Source organism: Anser anser (assembly GCF_964211835.1).
Source record: "Anser anser genome assembly, chromosome: W".
Lineage (NCBI taxonomy): Eukaryota > Metazoa > Chordata > Aves > Anseriformes > Anatidae > Anser > Anser anser.
The window spans coordinates 6,983,558-7,004,446 of NC_139731.1; the positions used below are offsets into that span (position 1 = coordinate 6,983,558).

The 20,889-nt window shown below is 40.1% G+C and overlaps 1 protein-coding gene and 1 long non-coding RNA gene across 5 annotated transcripts in view; one reads left to right on the forward strand and one right to left on the reverse strand.

The window, feature by feature from the left end:
• Window positions 1-4,009: 4,009 nt before the first annotated feature.
• On the reverse strand, window positions 4,010-5,911 carry LOC310888719. Its single transcript, XR_014576092.1, has 2 exons — window positions 5,649-5,911; window positions 4,010-5,485 (listed from the first exon to the last, which is right to left on the reverse strand). It is a non-coding gene; the product is annotated as an uncharacterized lncRNA (long non-coding RNA).
• LOC310888705 (nipped-B-like protein) overlaps window positions 5,480-20,889 on the forward strand; it is a 196,953-nt gene continuing 181,543 nt past the window's right edge. For all 4 annotated transcript variants that reach the window (XM_083815646.1, XM_083815650.1, XM_083815648.1 and 1 more), the window contains exon 1: window positions 5,480-6,058. The gene's annotated coding sequence lies outside the window, so the exon portion shown is untranslated. The remainder of the gene's footprint in view (window positions 6,059-20,889) is intronic.

The following is a 20,889-nucleotide window of genomic DNA, read 5'->3' on the forward strand; positions in this document are numbered from 1 at the left end:
CAACATCAAAGGTAGTGATTGAGGCAAATTCCCTACCTCCGGGGACTTCAGCCCAACGAGCAGAAATAGTTGCCCTGACACGAGCCCTGGAACTAAGTGAGGGTAAGAATGTGAATATTTGGACAGATTCAAAATATGCATTCGGGGTAGTCCACGTACATGGGGCATTATGGAAAGAAAGGGGAATGCTATCCTCATAAGGGACTAATATAAAATATCAGGAAGAAATATTGAAATTAATAACAGCTGTACAGAAACCCCAACAGGTGGCCATAATGCATTGTAAAGCTCATCAAGGAGGGATGTCAGAGATTGCAGAAGGTAACAGACTGGCAGATTTGACGGCCCGGAAGGTTGCGCGTGAAGTATGGAAAGTAATGGCTCTAATTCCATCGAAGGTAGGCCTCTCTTGTTTTAAATTACCTAAAGACCCAAAGTATTCAGCAGAAGACGAGAGACTTGCAAATTTGTTGAAGGCCCAGAAGAATCCTGACGGATGGTATGTGACTGCGACAGGACAACTTATAGTGCCTCCTATAGTAATGCGAGAAATCTTACAAGTAAAACATAATGAATGTCACTGGGGTGCAGGAGCAATGGTGACCTATTTGAAACGAGGTGTCATCTCAGTACACATGTTAACAATGGCAAAGTCAGTAATGTCAAAATGTGAGCTTTGCTTAAAGAATAACCCGGTAGCAAGGAAACATGCTGAGATGGGGAGAACTAGAGCTGGAATAGAGCCTGGAGATTACTGGCAAATAGATTTCGTGGAACTGCCTAAAGCAAGAGGTTATAAATACCTATTGGTAGGGGTTGATACTTTTTCAGGATGGCCAGAGGCCCTTCCCTGTCGCACCAACCAAGCAAAGGAAACGGTAAAATGGTTACTACAGGAAATAATCCCTAGATTTGGTGTACCATTGGGTATTTCTTCAGACAGGGGACCACATTTCATTGCCAATGTGGTTAAGGAGGTTAGTAGGTTACTGGGAATCACCCAGAACACCCTATCCCACTTACTCCACCCCCATCCTATAGTACTAGCGTTAACAAGCAGGCATAGAGGAATCAATAAGATAGTAGACTAACGAAGATGCGTTAAGATTATACTTACTAATCTCTATATCAAGTTATACTCACTAACCTCTACTAACCTGATTCAACCTAATAGTAATGAAAATACTTGCTCTTGGTATGAGTGAAGTATTTTCAAAGGGGGGAAATGTTAGTGTTGGGGAGAATCGAATGGATGTTCTATTAATGTTTCTCAGGTGATGGATCATACGGTATAATTAAATATTATTAAATGTACTTACATTATCAAGTAATCTATGTATACTGGAAACCTAGGGAGTACACTGAACATTTAAAGGAATCGTTGAAGGGAAACCCTGGGAGGGAATAGGTACAACCTGACCTTGGATAAGGGCCTGGAGATGATGAAATGAGTTGAAGCAGAACCAAGGAGCGGAGGGAGCATGCGTCGAGTGAGAAAGGTGAAAGAGTTCAGCGGAGAGGAAGACTCCTTACTTCATCTGGACGACCACCTGGACGACCACCAGAGTGCGCCACGCATGTGCAAAGGGGAGGGGAGCTAATTAGAATGAAAAGCGAGGCTGATGTTGCAACCTGTAATGAATATGTATACCTGACGCAATATTGTATGTATAAATAACGGCTGGGAAGTAACGGGACTTGAAGCCAGATTTGGGCACCTGCCCCGGCTTCCAGCGCTGAATAAAGCACCTTCATATAATCACTTGGTGGTTATGTGGTTGCTACGCTAACACCAGGACAGGAACAGGGACATTGATCGCCTAATGAAGATAGGTTCGGCCGAACTCGGCAAACCGCTCAAAGAAGCTCGTATAGAAAGTCGCTGGAAATAGGCGCACCCGAGCTGGAAGGAAGCTCAAGCTGAGAGAAGCAGACCCGCGCACACAACTGCCCCTCGCTGGCCGAAGGTAAGCAGTTGCGCATTATGGGGAATCATACGTCCTTAGAAACAAAGACTGTCCTGGTAACCTTACAGCTTATTCAGACAGTTTATGATCCTGAAACATGGGACCAAATTGAGGTCAAGGTGTGGGACTCTGCTACTAAAAACGACAAGGTTGCGGTGGGATTGCTCGGCACCTGGCGAGCAATCTCTGAGGCCTTAAAGAGCCATGTGGGACCACAATCAGAAACGTGTGGTTTGCCAGATAGCGAGGGAGCTGCGGGCTCGTCCACCGATCCTTCTGCTACACCGTCGCCCCCCCCCGCCGCTACTGCCATCGCAGGCCTTTGCTATTACGCCCCCTGGTGACCTCAACGTTCCTTTTGATCCAGGCCCTATAGGCCCTGAAAAGGAGCCGGATCTGTTTCCCTTCGATCCGGGAGGAATAGGATACATCAAGGCTCGAAGGCCGAGTTGCTTAACAACTTAAAGCGTGACATATTGTTCCCACAACTAGCCCTGGAATTCTCCGGTGTTTGTAATCAAGAAAAGGAATGGAAAATGGAGACTGTTATATGATCTGAGAAAAATTAATGAAGTCATGGAAGATATGGGAGCACTTCAACCGGGATTACCATCTCCAACTATGCTCCCCCAGTCGTGGACATTAATAGTAATAGACTTAAAGGATTGTTTGTTAAACACTTGCCAGAATTCAGAAAACTTTGCCATGTTTATGTTTCAATTGATACCTTTTCTGATTGTACATATGTATAGGCGTACTCGGGTTTCTTATGAATATGTAAAAGCAATGTTCTATATATTTAGAAAGTTCGACGGTTGTGTGTGCGTGTTGGTAGAGCATAGACTCCCCGTGCACCCAGCGCTGTTTCGACGCTTTTGCATGCGTGTTGGTAGAGTGTAGACTCCCTGCGCGCACCCGGCGCTGTTTACTTGCCTTTTATAAATATTATTAAATTCAGATTGAGTTGTATCTTCATTTATAACACCCTCCGTACTGCCAGCAGCTTTGTTTAGTGCAGCGTACACTCCTTAGTGTGCCACAGTCACGGTTGACTGCATATCTCCTCCCATACAGATTAGAACTACCTCCGCCCCATGACTAAGGCCTGGAACAGAAATAAGGTTAAAAGTCTCTTTTGATATGTTTTCTGATAATATTCTGAAATACTCATTTTTATCCAATTTTTGGCTATTTCACATATAATGAGATACACCCCATGCATACTAAAATATTTTTAGTAACGTGAGCTTTCATTCTGCAATCATTTTTTGTGAGTAGACCTTTGAAGACAAAAGGAATACAGGGAATCACTTGTATAAACACAGTTGAAGAATTTGAACTTTAATTTTAAAAATTGGATTAATATCTAAATTAATATTGGATTAATATCTAAAGGAATAAAAAAAATAATTTAATTTCCCTTAAGGAAAAAAAATCCTAATTTGCTCATATGTGTTACAATAACACCTTCTAAACCAGCTAATAAATTAGTTGTTTTCTCGTGCAGGTAGTAACATCATAGTATTCAAACAAAATAGCCATTTCTACAAATTCCTTCAGTTAAACAAGATTTTAAAAGCATAAAATGGGCCAGTGACATTCTCACTGGAAAATTCTGACTAAAACAGAATAGCCAAATAGGTTTTTTGTCTTACCACAATGATTGCACTGGCTAAACCATATTTGATATGGAAGACACCTGGCATTTGAAAAACAAAATTGCAGTATCTAAATCACCAATTAAGAAAAAAAATCTTTATATAAATTAATGAAATCACATAAAGATTCCAACAACATGAATCGGTAGCAATAAGTTAGAAGTAGATTGAAATAGTATTCCTGGGCCAACTTTGTCATGTTAGAATAACATTTTCCTTTGAACTCACAGGTGCCTAAGTCCTGTATGTCCATACGTGTGTGGACTCTAAAGAGGTAGTTTATTAAACTTTAGTGTATTATGAAAAAAAAAATATTTTCCCCCCTGATTTACAGAGTTGCACTGTATTAAAGTAAGCACAAAGATTTATGAACATGCTTCATCTACTACACCCATTTTTCTCCTTTATTTCAAATGGATAACTTGAAATTTTAAATGTATAAACAAATATAGGATTAGGACCTTTTATATTAAGTTGCAACAAAGGTATATAATACATATTTTCAGAGCCTGGTTTACTCCATCTCCATTAAATGTACATGAGCATATATACACATTAGATATAAGTATTTCCAGTACTGAATTACCATATTCTCCAGTGCCATTTTCATTTCTGTACTTTCAAACACACTTGTAAATTGAACTTTGATACATCCAATATTACAAATTTAATAGTTAGGCTTGAGGGATGCATTTAAAATCTGCCTTAAAGACAGACCACTATACAGAAAATTATAAGACTGAAAAATTCAAGTGCATTGGTGTAAGATATTCTCTCTTTATCCATCCAGAACTTAAAGGGTGTGTTTATGTCACAGGATATTTACAGCTAGTTGTGTCCAACTGCATGACTGAATCCTGAAGTCCACAGATGAGCAAGGCTTCCTTTAAACATCAAAGTCCAAGTACTGAGCACACACAGCAGAAGCGAGTATGAGAAGACATAGTTAAATCATTAAATGTAAATGCTTCTTCACTATTATCCTGTGGTATGATTATTCAGTTTTGCCTGTACAGAGGATAAACAAAATCTTAAAGACTAGGACATTCTCTTTCTCCAAACAGTCCTTCACAACCCAGAATTAAAATATTTCCAGTAAATCTCGTGGTGGTGGAGAGCATCAACCTCCAGCATAGGACCCTTCACCTCAACATCTGCATTTTTCCCTGTGCTCGTCCAAAAAGGTTGTTTTTAAAAGCCACTCCAGTTTAATATGTCCACCTGGAAATTCCTCACCCCGACATCACTTTTAGCATCGGGTGTTTCAGTTCCTGGGACACAGCCTCTTAAAATCCACAGAGAATGACAGTAAACAGTGTCCCAGGTCTGCCACATCTCACTCGCTGGGCCGGAGGGGGACTGCCACCTTTGTGGTAAGGCGCGTTTTTAAGTATGCCTCCTGCGAGGTGGCATTTTGCAGTCCTCCTCCCCACCATCCTCAAGGAAGACAAAAATAAACCCAAAACGTTTTTTTTTTCAACGGTCACTTCTTCGCGAATCGCTGACTGCCTTCCTCTCAGCGCAGGTCTGAGCGTAAACTCCGATCACGTTTCGCACACCAGAAGGGAAAATAAAATAGAAACTCAGGTGGCAGCCGCAGAGGTAGGGATGGGGAGAGACAACCGCGGAACAGAAATTCAGTTGTGCCCGCCGCCGACAAGCGCGGCGAGATAGAGGGAGTCTCTCCAGCTGCGGCAAAGCCGGGAGGGGAACGACGCAGAGCAGTGCAATGGCGACAGCGGAAGCGGTGCTCGCTGACCGAGCGAGAAGGAGGCGGTGAAGGGAAGGGGGAGGCTGTTAGTGTTTGGCGCCGGTGGAGGGAGTCATTCCTGCAGCTGCACTTCCGGTCGGCATTTTGTTCTGAGAGGGAGCAAGAAAGACATACACACAGGATTCGATCCTTTCCTTTTCCCTCTTCCTCCTCCTCCTTTTTGCTTCTCCTTTTTCCTCCTCCTCCACCTCCCCCCCCCACTTCTTCCCCCTATCCCCCCTCCCCCCCCCTTCTCGTTCGGTACCGACTCACCGTTCCTAGGCTGTCCCCTCCCCCGTCCTCCTGCACTCGCACGCAGAGGGAGCGGCCGGCCTCTTGGCAGCGCTGCACCCCCCCCCCCCTCCGGCTCCCTTGCGGCTCGGACTGTGTCTCGGAACCGGTTCGGCCCAGCTCGGCCCAGCCCGTGTTGATGTTGTGAAGTAGATTTGGGGGAAGGGATTTGTCTCGGTCGCTCACCCCCCAGCTCTACATGTTCGCTGCACTGAGGAGACGGAAGAGGAGCCAGCCCCCCTCCCGGCCCGGATTATTGTTGTTATATTATCTCCCCTCCTCCTGCTCCGCGGCGGCGGCCTAACGGCGACGGCTCCTCTGAGGAGGGAGGGGGGTGGAATTCTCTTTCCCTTTCTCGGATTCTCGTTGGATTCAGACGCCGATTTGCTCAGGTAATCCCCCTCCTTGTCTCCCCTTCTCCCTGCCCTCTCCAGCAACGGGCCGGGCCTCACAGCCCAGGCGGCCCAACGCTGCAGGTAGCAGAGGGGATTAGCTGTTATCCGGGGTAGAGGGGAATAAGTGGCAACCGGAGGTGTTTATTTCGCAGCTCCCCTTTCTGCTCGCTCGGGTTTAGGAGAGGAGATTGGTTCTTCCCGGGCTGCCGGGAGGCCTAGGCCCGGTAGAGAGCGCAGGCCCGCCTGCCGGCCCCTTTACTCTAGCTCGGGGATTAGGAAGATGAAGCAGCTTCTCAGTGACAGGCCTCAACCCGGAGCTGAGGAGGAGGAAACAATAATTACCCGCAAACGTGCACCGATCATGTTCCATATTTACAGCTAGGGCAAGTAAGTTCCTTGGTGTAAGGTCCCAGTACAGACAGCCCTCTGAACTGAGGAAGGAGTAAGTGGAGGAATGGGGCAAGAGAGACAATGTAAATACCTAGAAACAAAAATGTATATCTTCACTATTCTCTTCTCCTTCTAACAAACTAAATTCTGAACATTCAAAAGTTCGAATGCACATGGATTTATAATGTGCAAATATTTGATCTCTAAGATAACGATTGGTTAGTGTGTTAATCGCTTCATATATTTATAGCGTAAAACTAGACCTTGTGGGGAGATTGACAAGACATGGGCACCTGCAGATCCAGGAAATACAGATAGACAAGCATATGTACTAAAATCAAAAGAAATACTATCTTGTTTTCTAACAAACAGAAAATGGGAAAGGGGTTGTGTGTAAAGTGGTACATTTATGGCATTTCAGGGGCCAAGATGAAGATGAGATCTTACCCTAAGTACTTGAGAATCAAACTTAAATTTAATTAAGCGAAAAGTGAGGAACGTTTAAAAAGTGTCATCCTTTCTTGTCAGGCCATATCACTTTGAGACCCTGAGGTTGTTATTGGCTGTTTGTGTCCATGATGTTTGAATGTGTAATTAGGTGTCATTTTAACAGGTCAAATGTGTTTTGTAATTGACTGTTGATTAAGTGTCGGGTCTTTATAAATAAATGGTAGCTAATTTTCAGTAAAGTAAATCTTGGACTTACTGCGTGTTGAGAGTGTTATTAAAAATTGAGGTAGGTTTAAAAACACCCTATGAACTAATAAAAAATCTTCCTCCAGAAATTATGTAATTGAGGGACATCTTAAGATACCAAGTTTCATCTTTCGTACAGAAAGGAAACTTATAAATGACAAACAATTATCAACATTTTATAGTTTGTCTTTTTAAGTAAGTTCTTGAGTTGTTCAGGCAGATCTGTTGTAATCATGAGTGGTTATTGCATGTAATAAAGTAACTTTCTGGGATATTGTGTTTAGAGTCTTAAAACTGCATTATGCCTCTGAGTGCCCTGATATATGTTTAAAGGGGTGAAGTTAATATAGCTGTCACGTAGAAAGTGTGTTTTTAATGCTATAAATCCGTGTAGTAGTCAGTAGTGTGCCCATGATTTGTATTGGTCAGGGAGCAGTTTGAATTTTAAAAAGCCTGACGATCCTGCTGAGTCCCAATCCCGGCCTCCCTCCCTCCACTAATCTTCCATTCCTGTCTTTGTGCTGCCTGGTCCTGTTAGACACTGTTTGCAACAGGGCCTTAGGCCTACATATGTGGAGAAGAATCGAACCGTTTATGCTTAGAAAAAGCAACTTTTTATTTTTAAACCTCGTGAATTGCTGAGGGAGCCATTAGTTGTCTCAAACTGTCCCTATTTCTGTGTGTAGCTGAATTGTTGTTTTCTTTTGGCATGTAGTGTGCATAGGGGTCGGGTGTAATTCTGCTTTGCAGGAAAGAAAGGACTGTGCAGAAGTAATTGTAGTTCTTGGTTAGTTTTCATCATCAGGAAGCAATGTTAGCTGTAGCATTTCATTGTTTGTTTAAAACAACTCTTGTTTTAACAAAAATGCGTTTGTTAAGCTAACAGTGGTGAACTTCTCTGACTTATTTTTCATTTAAGGAGATTTTATTTAAATATGAGATATGAGCAGGAAATGAGCTACTGTAGTTATTTAGTTCATGTCAAGTTTTATGGCTTTTTTTTTTAATCAGAAAGTATACACTTTTTTCATATCAAAAATAGGCGTATTTACAGAGGGAAACTTAAGATGCTGGCTATTTGTGATTTATAATGAGGTGGGTTATTTGGTTCTTTTGAGCCATATATGGTTAATCCTGAATTAGTTACATTATCACAGTTTATGTAGTTGTAAATTTCTTTATATCAAACAAATATGTAATGGAGAAATGTAAGGTGGCTTTTTTTTTTTTTAGATTGTATTTATAGTACATTTAAGTGTGCGTGTGGGGGAAGTTTGACTTATTTCACTTTCATACCTCTCTTACCCTAGCATTAGGAGTTTAAATTGATCCAGTGTTTGTCACAACAGCTAGTTGCTTAAAGTTGTAGTTATTTTATTCATGTTATGGAATTACAAAATTAATTATTCTTGAGGTGTTAGCTGTAACAATTATTTTAACTGAGAGAGGAAAAAGGAAAATATTTTCTTCTGGTTATCTTTTGTGCTTTTGACTACCTTGTACACAAGAAACAAGTTCAAAACATACAAGTTTTTTTTCTTCTTTTCCTCTCAACTGCTTAAATGTTTTACATGAAGTTATTCCAATAAAAAACATTTCCCTGAAGCTTTTGCTATCTTGTAAAGTTGATTTTTATCTTTTTTTAATATTTTTTAATAAAGACATAAAAACAGGCATACCACTAAAAAAAATATTTTTTACATTTAAAGTGTTTTCATTTGGATTTAAGAGAAATACAGAGAAGGATCAGAGAAGCAATATTATACTGCTAAAACAATTTGCGGATCCCTGTTCTACATAAGACTACATGTACCCCAGTGCAAACTCATTACATGTTTGGGACTCCATGGACAATAATGTTCATATGTCTCTTCTTGCTGAATCAAGGTAATATGTAGTAATGTCTTTAGGTTAGAAAGGTTAGGTTGTTTTTTGTATGATGATAATTATAATGCTGCTTTAATCCTGAATAGTTCATGTATATATTCCTCTATAATATAAATAAACTATATTTTGAAGGATACTAGATGAAAAAATAGTGTGAATTGATTTGAGCCAGTTTCCTATTGCAATTTTCTGTGTGTTCAGTGGTAAATGTGTGGTATTTTTTGTGTGTGTATTATATTACAAAGTGTTAAAATCATTCTTTAAATTCATATTAATATTAACTTCATAAATATTATACAATACATGTAAAGTTAGTGGACAAGTGCCAGTAACTAGAAGGAGAAATTATACTCCTATTCTGAATATCTAGACCTAAGAAATAAATTGTTTTCAAAATCAGAACTTTGTGCTCTCTAGAAATTATTCCAGAGGAATATATTGTATATATATGCATTGACATTTTGACAGCAATTATGGACGTAATCGGAAAAATATGAGCTGTGATAATTTTAGAGTTTAGCGTCTGGTAGGTGTGAGGTGGATCATCCAGTGTTAGAATAGCTATTCACTGTCACAAGATATGTTATTAGAAATATTTAACAATTGAAAAAAATGGCTATTTTAATGATACAACTTATTTTCAGTCTTCCTTTACATATGCCTTTATTAGAAGTAGTACAAGTTAGGTTAGCTTTTGATTTTTAATCATCAGCAGTAAGGAGCACTCAGTTGCACAGAGAAACTTACAAAGAAATGTTTGAAGTTGGTGATATCTGTATATTATTGGTAATAACCCTGTATAATAATGATGCTTTTTAAGAATCAAAAAAGGAAGTACTTTTAAAATTACAGTATTATAAAACCTTTCAATACAATTAATCTATATTTGTTTTTATTTTATTAGTGTTACAACCATACTTAGTAGATGATCCTGATGTGTGAAGTATTTAGAAGAGAAGTGCTTTATGTTGATGTCTGTTGCACCCCAGGAGTGAGGAAATTGTGTTTGAGGAGATTGTGCAGGACCTATGATTTGTGTCTCACTTCCTGTCCTGACTATTCACTGTAGAAAATCTCACTAGCAAAAGGGAGGGGATAAAATTTCTACACACAGCTGGGCCAAAAATTCTAAAAGGAAATCAAGTCAAATTGAATGTAGTTGTTGGTACTGCACTTGAAGGTGACTACTTGGTTTACACAAATAACTTTTTAAAAAATATATATGCATTGAAGAACATTTTTCATGTTAGTCTTTCAGTTAGAACAAATTCTAGAAGACTATTATTGCTTTTTTAGTATTTATGTCAGTTGGTTCTATATATGGTTAGATATTCCCATTTTTTCAAATTATTGCTATGGTTTGATATGAAGCATTTTGTTTTTTGCAGCAGTGTGTATGTGTAGACATGCAATGCATTTTACAGGAACAGTGTTAAAAAAACATTAGGCTGTAAAGTCAGGGACTCAGATAAGGAACGAACAGACTTCAGAAACAAACACAATCCAGTCTCCTTCTCTATACACTGGGCATTTAGCTACATTATTGTATTCCCCCTTATCCTTATGTCCCCAATTCAGTGCCTCATATGGTGCATGGGAAATGTCAGTTGACTAGTATACTATTATAACCTAGTATATTTTTTTATATTTTATATTTTTAAAACCTAGTTTTATTTTTTTTATATTATAACCTGATATATAACCTATATATATTTGCTTTTTTTTGTCATTCAGTGTGCAGCCTGTTGCTTTATTACCTGCTGTATAGTATTCAAGTTTTTCAATGAATGATGAAGTGTTTTTAACTATGTAGGAATTATCATCAAAGTATATATCTGTGGTTCACAAACATTAGAGAACATTTGTTTAGTATATCCATAAAATTTTATTTTCATTTTACATACAGAAGACTGAAATTGAGTCAAAATTGTGAGTTTTAAAACTGCTTATAAATCTTGAGTGCGTAATTTGACATGCTTTATTATTGAGATTTTTAGAGTTACTTTACAACACATAATAAATTTATAACGTAGTTTTCTTTGATTTATTTGAGGTTGTGAGTGTCTCACACTTCAACATATCAGGCCCATTGTTTCTCATGTTGCATCCTTAAGAAATATAGAATGAGATTTCACTGGCCTTAAGGATCTTTTTAGTTTCAAATGTCTTGATCATGCCAAGAGCTGGACAAAAATAGATTTTTAAAAAGATACTTTTTTTAAAAGATACTTTGAAAAGTATCTCCCTCTGTGACGTGAAGAAACCAAAATCTCAGAAGAGATTCTCATCAGCAACTAGAGAATAACCCACAGGATTCAAGTGGCTAAATGGCTTGCATGCAATACTGGAGGCATTCAAAATGCTACTTCCAGCAGGAGCTAGCAACCATGGAGAATGTCCTAAGCAGTGGTTATTGGCTGTTAAGGATGAAACTCTGCCTCTTAAAGTGGTAATTTTGTAGTTCATGTAAATTGGTTGAATGGAAACCTCTGCAGCCTAGTGGTCAGTCCATTTCATTGCAATGTCAGTCTGTTGTCAGATTAATATTAATGTTAAATTGTATGGCTGTGATAGGAAAGCAGGACTGTTCTGAGGTATAATTATGTGTGTGTTCCTAGTCAGAACGTTGCCTTTGGGTTGTAGGAAGCCCAAGTTCAGTCTGTATCAGGCAGAGTTGCTCTTGGGATTTTTTTTTCCTCCATATGGCTTTTTATGTTCTATTCATCTGATCTAATTGTGGCACAGAGGCTCTGGGCATATTAGGGAACAGGCAGAAGTAGTAGTTCTAAAGTTTAAAAGTCTTTTTTTCTTTTTCTTTCTTTCCTTGTGATGGAAGTTTTCTGTAGAAAATACTTTGTTTTGTTGGTAATAAAAGTTGTTTTTGACAAACTGGCAGTCTTCCAGTATATGATTTCTTGGATGAAATTTTTTTTTGATTCTTTTTATTAACTGTACGTTATTAAGATTTCTAAGTAAAAGTGTAACATCCCACAGAAAGAAGCTTCTTTTGTGATGTAACTCATTGGTTTCATGACCATCATCTGTCATGTACCATGTATAAAGCAGGGATTCTGTGGGTAACAAAACCAGTATATGATAATCTAATGAAAGACTTATAATGCACAGTGGACTGAATTGGAGGTGCAAGCAACCATAATTCTGATGTTTCTTAATACTTTAATGCCTGGCTTTATAGTTCTAACCTTCTCTCTTTATATTTTTTAAATATAATGTCATTTATTAAACTCCTTGAATGTAAGCATGTCTGTGACAGTGCAACCCCTATCTCTTATGTCTTGAGCAAACAATCTCTCCTGTGTTGACCAGATACTCAGAAAGAATAATGTTACAAATGCTTTGTCTTTGAAATTTTATTTTCAGGTCTTAGGTTTCAGTAGAGACTGTCACACTTCTTGCATGTTGTCTTCCATTCAGATATGTTGCTTTCTCTTGAGGTGCTTTTTGGATATTAATTATGGGGGGGGTAAAATTCAGAGAGCTCTCATCAGTTGCTATGTACAGCAACTACCTTAGTATCTGTGGGATAAATAAGCTGGAACATGTTTTTTGTAGTTTAAGAGTTGGGAAAACTTTGGTAAGATTAATAGAACTGTAGTAAGAACACATGGAAAGTGCTTTATGTAGGTCTAAAATCAGTTTCACTTTTATTTTGTCTGAATGGAAAATTAAAAAATTGTCCAATTATTTGTTAAATTTCTCATTCAAAGTAAGGAGACATGAATGCTTTTTACTACAGTGGATGTTAGGTTTGCTCGTGTTTTTATTATTAATATTTTTAATAATGGGAACTTAATTATCTTCTACTAGCATGCTCAGCAATGATTTTCTTTCTGGCCATTTTCTTAAGAACTCATGTTGAGGAACAACCTGTAACATAGAAAAGCTTCCTGTTAAAATTTGGCAATTATAAGCAATTGAAACATTGGTTAAGTGTTGCTAGTCAACTTTTTAAAACATATGTTGCTCCCTGCTTAGTTTTTATAGGTGAGTACCTTACCAGTAAGTTACTGGTGTCTGAAACATTAGCTGGCTTTTCTGATCGTAGGTATTAAAAGTTGAAAAATGTTGTACTTAAAAAGTCTTATTGTGCATACAAGTAGATCTAAGTAGTGAGATGTAGTACAGACTTAGTTTTCCGGTGGCCGTTCACTGCTTACCCACAGTGTTGATCTTTTCAAATGTGGAAAAGGCAACTGAAGTTGCAGGTGTTTGGAAGGTTGAACACATGGAGAATAAGACTGGTGGATTGGAACTGAATTTACGCAGATAGGGAGGGAATGGGAGTTTGAAAGGCAAGAACTTGGGAGGAATGTAGTTAGCTTTCCTTCCTAAGGAAGTGGTGGCTGAACTGATGGGACTGGATAAAGGAGCTGGTGGTGCAGATACAAGTGTCCTTAGTGAAGATGCAAGAAGAGCTGTGAAATAACTTTAGCAAGAAACCAAGACAAAAGGGCACTCTGGAATTGGGCATACAGTCAACAGTTTAGGGACAAGAATGGCTGGGAGGTATGTACTGAGAGGCCAGAGAGGGGAGGAGGAACAAATTGCTTGAGAAGCCAGAACTACAAAACAAGGATTGGCTGGGCAAAGAAGTAGTATTTCACACATGGGAATTTGTTGTTTGAATTTTGATTTATTTATTTTTTCCTTTAAACTGAGGAAATCATATATTGTAGGAAAAAAAAAAAAGCTCAGAAATGTGGAGTAACTCTTGCAAGAGCAAACGGTAAGGAATTTTGTAGTTCAAATTCTGTGTAGTCTGCATTTGGCATCTTTGTGAATGCACTGTGGTAGTCTTTAAGTCTGTTGTCACTATTCATTTCCTACAAGATGCCTATTTGACTGACTGTGTGGAATGAAAATAGCCTCCTTAATAGAGATTTAACCCCCCCCCCCCCCCCCCCCCCCGATTAGATTAATGTCTTCAAGACTTTAGATATTGTTGATATTGGGGAAAGGGATAGGCTCCTGAGATTGCTTCTAGTCCTATTTTTTATGTTTGAACACCAAAGAGAAATCAAAATATTTAATGTATAGTCCTTTGCCTCAATCAATTCACATCATTAAACCTTGCTCCAAAGATAGAATTCTTAATTTCCTCACAGGCTTTTCTGTAGTATGTATTGTAATATTGGAATGCTTTACAAATACTTCTAAAAATGTTTTTGAAGAAAGTGTCATCTTGCAAGTTAGAAACTGAGATGCAAAAGTAGAAGTCTAGAAAGCTTTGAGTTGATGCTGTGTTGAATATTCTGTTTTAGAGGGGTTTATAAAATTAATCTTCAACATTTTAAACAGTATGAGTTTTAACATACAGAAATGCATTTCACATATCTTTTTAAGCATTGTCTTGTAAAACAGCTGTCACAGTGTAGTAAGTAAAATTGTAATCTTGATTTTTTGCATTATAATAAGGAATTGGAATGAGATCAAAAAGGGTTTTTGCTGTTGTGATACTGTTGTTGGACAAGTCAGCCCCTCAGTGTCAATCACAAGTTGGAGATGTGTGAGCATACAAAGTGGAACTCAACTCCTGTGGTGCTGAGCAAGGGATTCATATAGGTTAGTCAATAGAAAATACTGAAGAAAATTTTTACCTCCTAAAAGAGAGTTTGAATCAGTTTATTTGATATTCATATTCTCTCTTTAAGGCTCTTTCCCTGTTCTAATGAATTTTCTTTACATTGTGATGTATTACTCCTTCAACAATAGGAGAAGGGAATGCTTGATACCCCATAAAATCTTGGAGCCAATGGAAAACTCTAATGGATAGTGACAAATGTATGTTTGAACCTCCTGTTACTGAGGAGGATGTTAGAATCTGAGTGTGAGAAAAATCTCAAATAATTTTCTTCAGACAGGATCTTCTGTGAAGCTATTTTATTCGCGATTGCAGTGGTGGGCGTCCTGCCAATAGGAACGCATTATAGTAAACATACCATAACCTTTTATTCCCTATTACCCGACGTCTGATCACCTCCCCTGTTTCCTCATTGGCTGAGTACTACAGGTTCACAAGCTACTCGACGTTTCTCTATACCATATATGTACAATTGTTTTTTTATCAACCCTTTAATTTCTCCTTTTTCCTTTTTTTTTTTCTCCTTTCTTATGTTTAGAGAACTTGTGATTCTTGTATTTTTACTGTTCTCACTGCTCATCCTGTTTTTCTCAGCTCTCCTCCTTATTTTGGGACAGTGGGACCTTCCCCTTATGTACTTAACATACTCCCCACTGCTATGCCGCACAATCACTTTTGAATACGCAAGGTTAGTGGAATTTTCCACTGCAAAAACACCTTCTATTGCAAAAACACAACTTTGTTTCTCACAATTCCCCCCTCTTCTTTTCTTACTCCTATTGTTGTTTTTGTACCTCTTCACATCCCCCATTCTTGAGTTTTTCCAACATTAAGGTGCAATATTCTTCTTCGGATGTCACGGGGGATGACAGATACACAGTGCCATTATTATAACAATACCAACAAATAGTTTTTTGAGCCAATTCCAGTCAGGTAACCACAAAGTTAGTTTTTCCCAAATGTTTCTAAATCCCCAGGAACTGTCATCTTGAGCCACTCTATGTAGGATCTTGTATTTTTTTTTTTTCCCCAAATATTTTTGAGATCAGTGAAATTCGTCCCATTTGATCTACATATATACAGCAACTAGCATTAATTACAGTGCACGCTCCTCCTTGTGAGGTTAGCAATAAATCTAATACCATTCGATTCCAGAGTACTATTTTTGCAAACTTGTTAACTCCTCTTGTAATGCCTGGACTGTATCCAGAGTTTGGTTTTCTAGTTCATCAATTGTAGCTGAGATATTTACAATAGCCTTTTCTAATTCACTCACCCCTTACCATGGTAGAAACCACCTTGCAAAACGGTGAAATCCCTTGTTTCTTTTTACCAGAGGATTTTCTGGAGTTCTTTTAACTCTGTGTGGTATGTCAGGAGGGCTTTGGCTCTGTGAATCTTCAATAATAGTTATATTTGGAATTACTGCCCCCAGGGTGCAAGCTCCCTTCCACCCCAGAGGCAACACCTTCCTAGCTTTATTGCCACATAGCCAGTACCACCCCTTGCCATTTGCAGCAGGCCATCCGGTTACAGGATTCTAATGATAAAACTGGTGTGCATTATAAAGGTTAGCATCCCTGTAGCTACCATATTCGGTATAGTATGGATAATTCCCTACTTCTTGGATAATACCTCTACATCCAGGGTCAGTACTATTGCCCCCTGAGTTTATATCAATGTTGTCTAAGAAGCATCTTTGATAACACGTCATATTGTATCCAGGATTATGTACAAGGGAGTTCAACTTCGAAATCTATTCCTTCCTGGGACTGAGTATGATCTGTCATTTTTAGAAATCTAGAGAATCCAGACACAGTTGCTGCTGGAAATAGCAATCAGGGACAAGGGCTTTTCAGTCTTTCTAGGCATCTGGGTGCAAATCCAACAATTATTTCGAGATAGAACTCAAGAGATGTTCTGGATGAATTGGAAATGCAGATTTTTCCCTCCATCCTATCACTAATCCATTGAGAATAGGTATTACTAAGATAAAATACATCATTTCTCTCTCTCTCTCTCTCTATATATATATATATATATACACACACCCCTATAATAATTAAGACAACAAAAATCGCAAACTAATAAGGATTCTTCTGGTGGGGATTAAATACACCCCCCCCGTTCTTTCTTTTTCTCCCACTTCCAGGGAGTGTTCCCTGGAAACACTCTAATTCTGTGTAATTCAATCCCTTTTACTCATTAATTCATTAAGAATTCTTCTAAGGAGAATTTAAAGGTTTACAATAGATAGTTTTAACAGTTTTAACCTTAGAAGTCTTTGTTAATGCAGTCTCTCAGGTATCACGGTTAACTGATGCTTTTACCCAGGTATGAGTCCACCCTTTCTCAGCCGTTCTTCCTGTCGTCTCAGTAGTCAGGAGCACTTGGAACAGTCCATCCCACTCTGGTTGCAGCTTCGATTCTCTCCACGTTTGCATCAGAACCCAACCTCCTGCTCAGAATGGATGGATTGGGACTTCCAAGGGTGGGGTTTGAGCTAATCATCCACGGGTCCTGAGAGATGACAAAGAGGATGACAGCCCGAGTACATAGTTCTTAAGAAAAGCATATTTTGTCTCAAACTGAGGTACTTCATTCCCTTTGTCCATGTACAGCAATCCAAATAATATTTCATATGGTGAAACTCCCACATCTTTTCTTGGTGCAGTTTGAATTCACAGAAGCGCCAAAGGTAAGCACTTTGTTTGGGGAAGCTGAGTTTCCAGAACTTGGTCAACTGCGTCTTTACTGTCTGATCTGCTCCACCCTTCCAGAAGAGGAAGGATGCCAAGGAGTGTGAAATTTCCACTTGATTCCTAGAGTCCACGTTAGCCCTTGCAATGTTTCTGACATAAAGTGATTTCCTTGATCAGAGTCAGTATTTTCATCAATTCCATACCTGGGAGTTATTTGTTCTAGAATTACTTTAGTGACTATGTTTGCAGTAGCAGATACTGAAGGGAAAGCTTCCACCCACCCTGACAAATGATCGACCAAGACTAATAAGTATTTAAATCCACCTACTCTAAGGAGTTCTGTAAAATCTACCTGTACATTTTGGAAGGGTTGGATTCCTGGTTCTCGTCCCCCTTTGGGCTGACTGCGGATAATTTTCCTATTTACCTTTTGACATACTACACAACTCCTGCGTACTTGTTCAGCCAGAGTATATGCATTCCTACACATATATATTTCCATAGCACAGTGTCACACGTTGCTTGAATTCCCCAATGACCCTCCTGATGTAAAACAGTTAATATTTGCCTCATTAGGGCTTTATTCAGCATTTCTCTCCCCTCAGGGAGTATCTGTTTTCCTTTGGACTTCATGACTCCTAATTCCTTAAAAACCTCTTTCTCTTAAAACTTTTTAGTTCTTTCTTAGTTTTGGGTAGGGGTAGCTCAACAATTCCCTGAATCCTCTCTGGATTTATTCTTTGTTCTCCCTCAGACACTAGATGCCCTAAATACTTGACTTCTCTTTCTACGTATTGTAATTTATTTTCCAGTACTTTCAAGCCCTGTTTTCCCAGAAAGTTGAATAGCTTGTTGGTAGCTTCCTTCACAGCTGTTTTCTCCTGTCCTGACAATAAAAGATCATCCACATATTGTAACAGTAACACCTCCTCTGGAGGTTGGAATTGCTCCAAAATTTGTTCTAGATTTTGCCCAAATGAATTCAGTGGCCCTGTAAACCCCTGAGGTAAAATTGTCCATCTGTATTGTTGCTTCCGCTCCACTTCAGAGTCTTTCCAGTCAAAGGTGAATATATCTTTGCTCCCAGGGTCTGAGAGCACCCCATTAATAACACCGTTATTCCAGCCTAACAATTTACTATTTGAATGCCCAATTGCATCATGAAATCCCTTCCCAACAAGTTAGTCCCTGCCTCGGGTACATACAATAATTGCCCAGAGATCATTTTATCCCCTAGTCTCAGCTTGGTATCCCCCAAAAGTGGCACTGTTATCCCAGTCCCTTCTACCCCCATCACATTTAGGGTTTCATTAGTTAATTTAAGCTCTGATGCTTTACAGGCCAGTAATGACCTAGCTGCCCCAGTGTATTGGGTTCACATGGCAAGGTTCTGGTAGTGGGGGGGCTGCAGTGGTAGCCCCTGTGAGAAGAATCCAGCAGCTGCCCCATGTTAGATAAGGGCCAGTTTCAGGCGACTCCAAAGGGGCCCACCGCTGCCCAGAGCCAAGCCATGAGCAATGCAGTTTAAATCTCTATGAGAGCACACCCAAGAAAAGGAGAAGAAAAAAAAAAAACAAAAAAAAACCAGAAACAAAACCTGCTGCTCAACAGCAGCTGGGAGAGCGAGGAGTGAGAAACCTCCCTGCAGACACCAAGATCAGTGCAGAGGAGGGGGAGGAGGCGCTCCAGGTGCCGGAGCAGAAGCCCCCCTGCAGCCTGTGGAGAGGCCCCGGGTGAAGCAGGCTGACTCCCCCTCCCCGCAGCCCGTGGTGTGCCACAGCAGAGGAGATCTCCATGCTGCAGCTTGTGGAGAGGATCCCATGCAGGAGCAGGTGATCGGGGCGGGGGAGGGGGGGTGTCCCAGGGGGTCCTAAGCCAGACTTACCCCCTCCTGACAAATAGCCCCTGTAGCACAGACCCACACATGGAGCATCTCCCAAAGAGCCCATTTTTCGCTGCCCATGGAGAAACCCACACAGGACCAGCCCAGGAGGATCGGCACCCCATGAGAGGGACCCTGCACCAGTGCAGGGGAGAGAGCGACCATGAAGGAGCGGTGGAAACAAAGCACCATGGACTGACTGCAGCCCCCACTGCCAGCCCCCCTGCGCCGCTCAGGGCAGGGAAGAGGTGGAAGAGAGTGGATGGGGGAAGGTGCCCCCAGCTTTTTTCCCCCATTTCTCACTGCTCCAGCCTGTCAGCAGTAGGTAATAAATTTTATTAATCTTCCTATGCTAAGTCTGTTTTGCCCGCGACGATGATTGTAGAATGATCCCCATTGAGGTACACTTGAGGAACCTTTGAGGTACGCTTTTTCATTTATCAGGGAACTAGCTTTCTGAGAATCCCCAACTCCCTTATTCTGAATTTATAACAGCAATTTCTCCTCCTTCTTCCACTCCGGATACTCCTATTTGAAGTGGCCAGACTGGCCACACTTAAAACATCTTCTCAAAGCCTGTCCCTGCTAGGATTTAGGCTGCAACACTGGTAGCTTTCCTTGTCTGCTATTCCTCCGTCTCTCTTCCTCTCCTTTTCATCCTGGGCCTGACTCTTCTTGAAAGTCCTTCTGTCTCCAACCCTCTGCCTCACTACCCAGTACGCTGTGAATACCATTTCCTTCACTCTATGCTTTTCCTTCTCATCTCCCCTCCTGGTCATACACCTTCATATTACCCACACTGTTCACTCCATCCCCCCACCTTCTGGAGCTTTTTCTGCATATCTGGCCAGGCTTTAATCACAAAATGAACTTTCAAGAGCCCTTGGGCTACTGGGTCCTCAGGATTCATCCCCGAGTACTTTCTCGTTCTGGCCCCAAGTCTCTCATATGATTTCTGTGTTGTGGGTTGTTATTATCTCAGTTGTTTAAGCAGATATTTCTGCTCTGTCGGAATTACTCTCGGTCCGGTGGGGGCGTTAGTTCTTTCCCATTCTTGCATAGCTGCCTGCCGAATCATTCCCCTCCTAAACATTCTTCTCCAGGGAATAACCTACTCAAGATTGACATTTCTCCCCACCCCCCCCGAGGAATACAAATTAGGCCTTAGAAACGGATTTGACTGTTCTGCTAGACCCTCAATTAAAGACTTCATTTCCTTCTTTAAACTCCTAACCTCTCTGCTGGTAAGGGGGAAGTCCACATAACATTTGTCCTTGTCCTGCTGGAACCTCTGTAAGAGGATACCCAGTTAGTGTTAGTACTGTTAGTATCAGGGAAGTATCAGGGAAACTCTCAATATCTCTTCTACATTGTTCTAATTCTTGCCAGAGCTTGAAGTGCGCTCCTTCTCCAGGGACAGCGTCAATTGCAGTCCCTGTCTTCCCTCCTGGAGTAGCTGCTGCTGCCACCGGTGCAATATTAGGATTATAGGAGTATAACTTGATTCCTCTTCCGAAAAAGGAGTCTTATTTTTTACGTATAAATTTCAAACCTGAATTTTCATCAGACCCGTCTTGCAATGGTGGGCATCCTGCCAATAGGAGCGCGTTATAGTAAACATATCATAACCTTTTATTCCCTGTTACCCAACACCTGATTTACCTCCTCT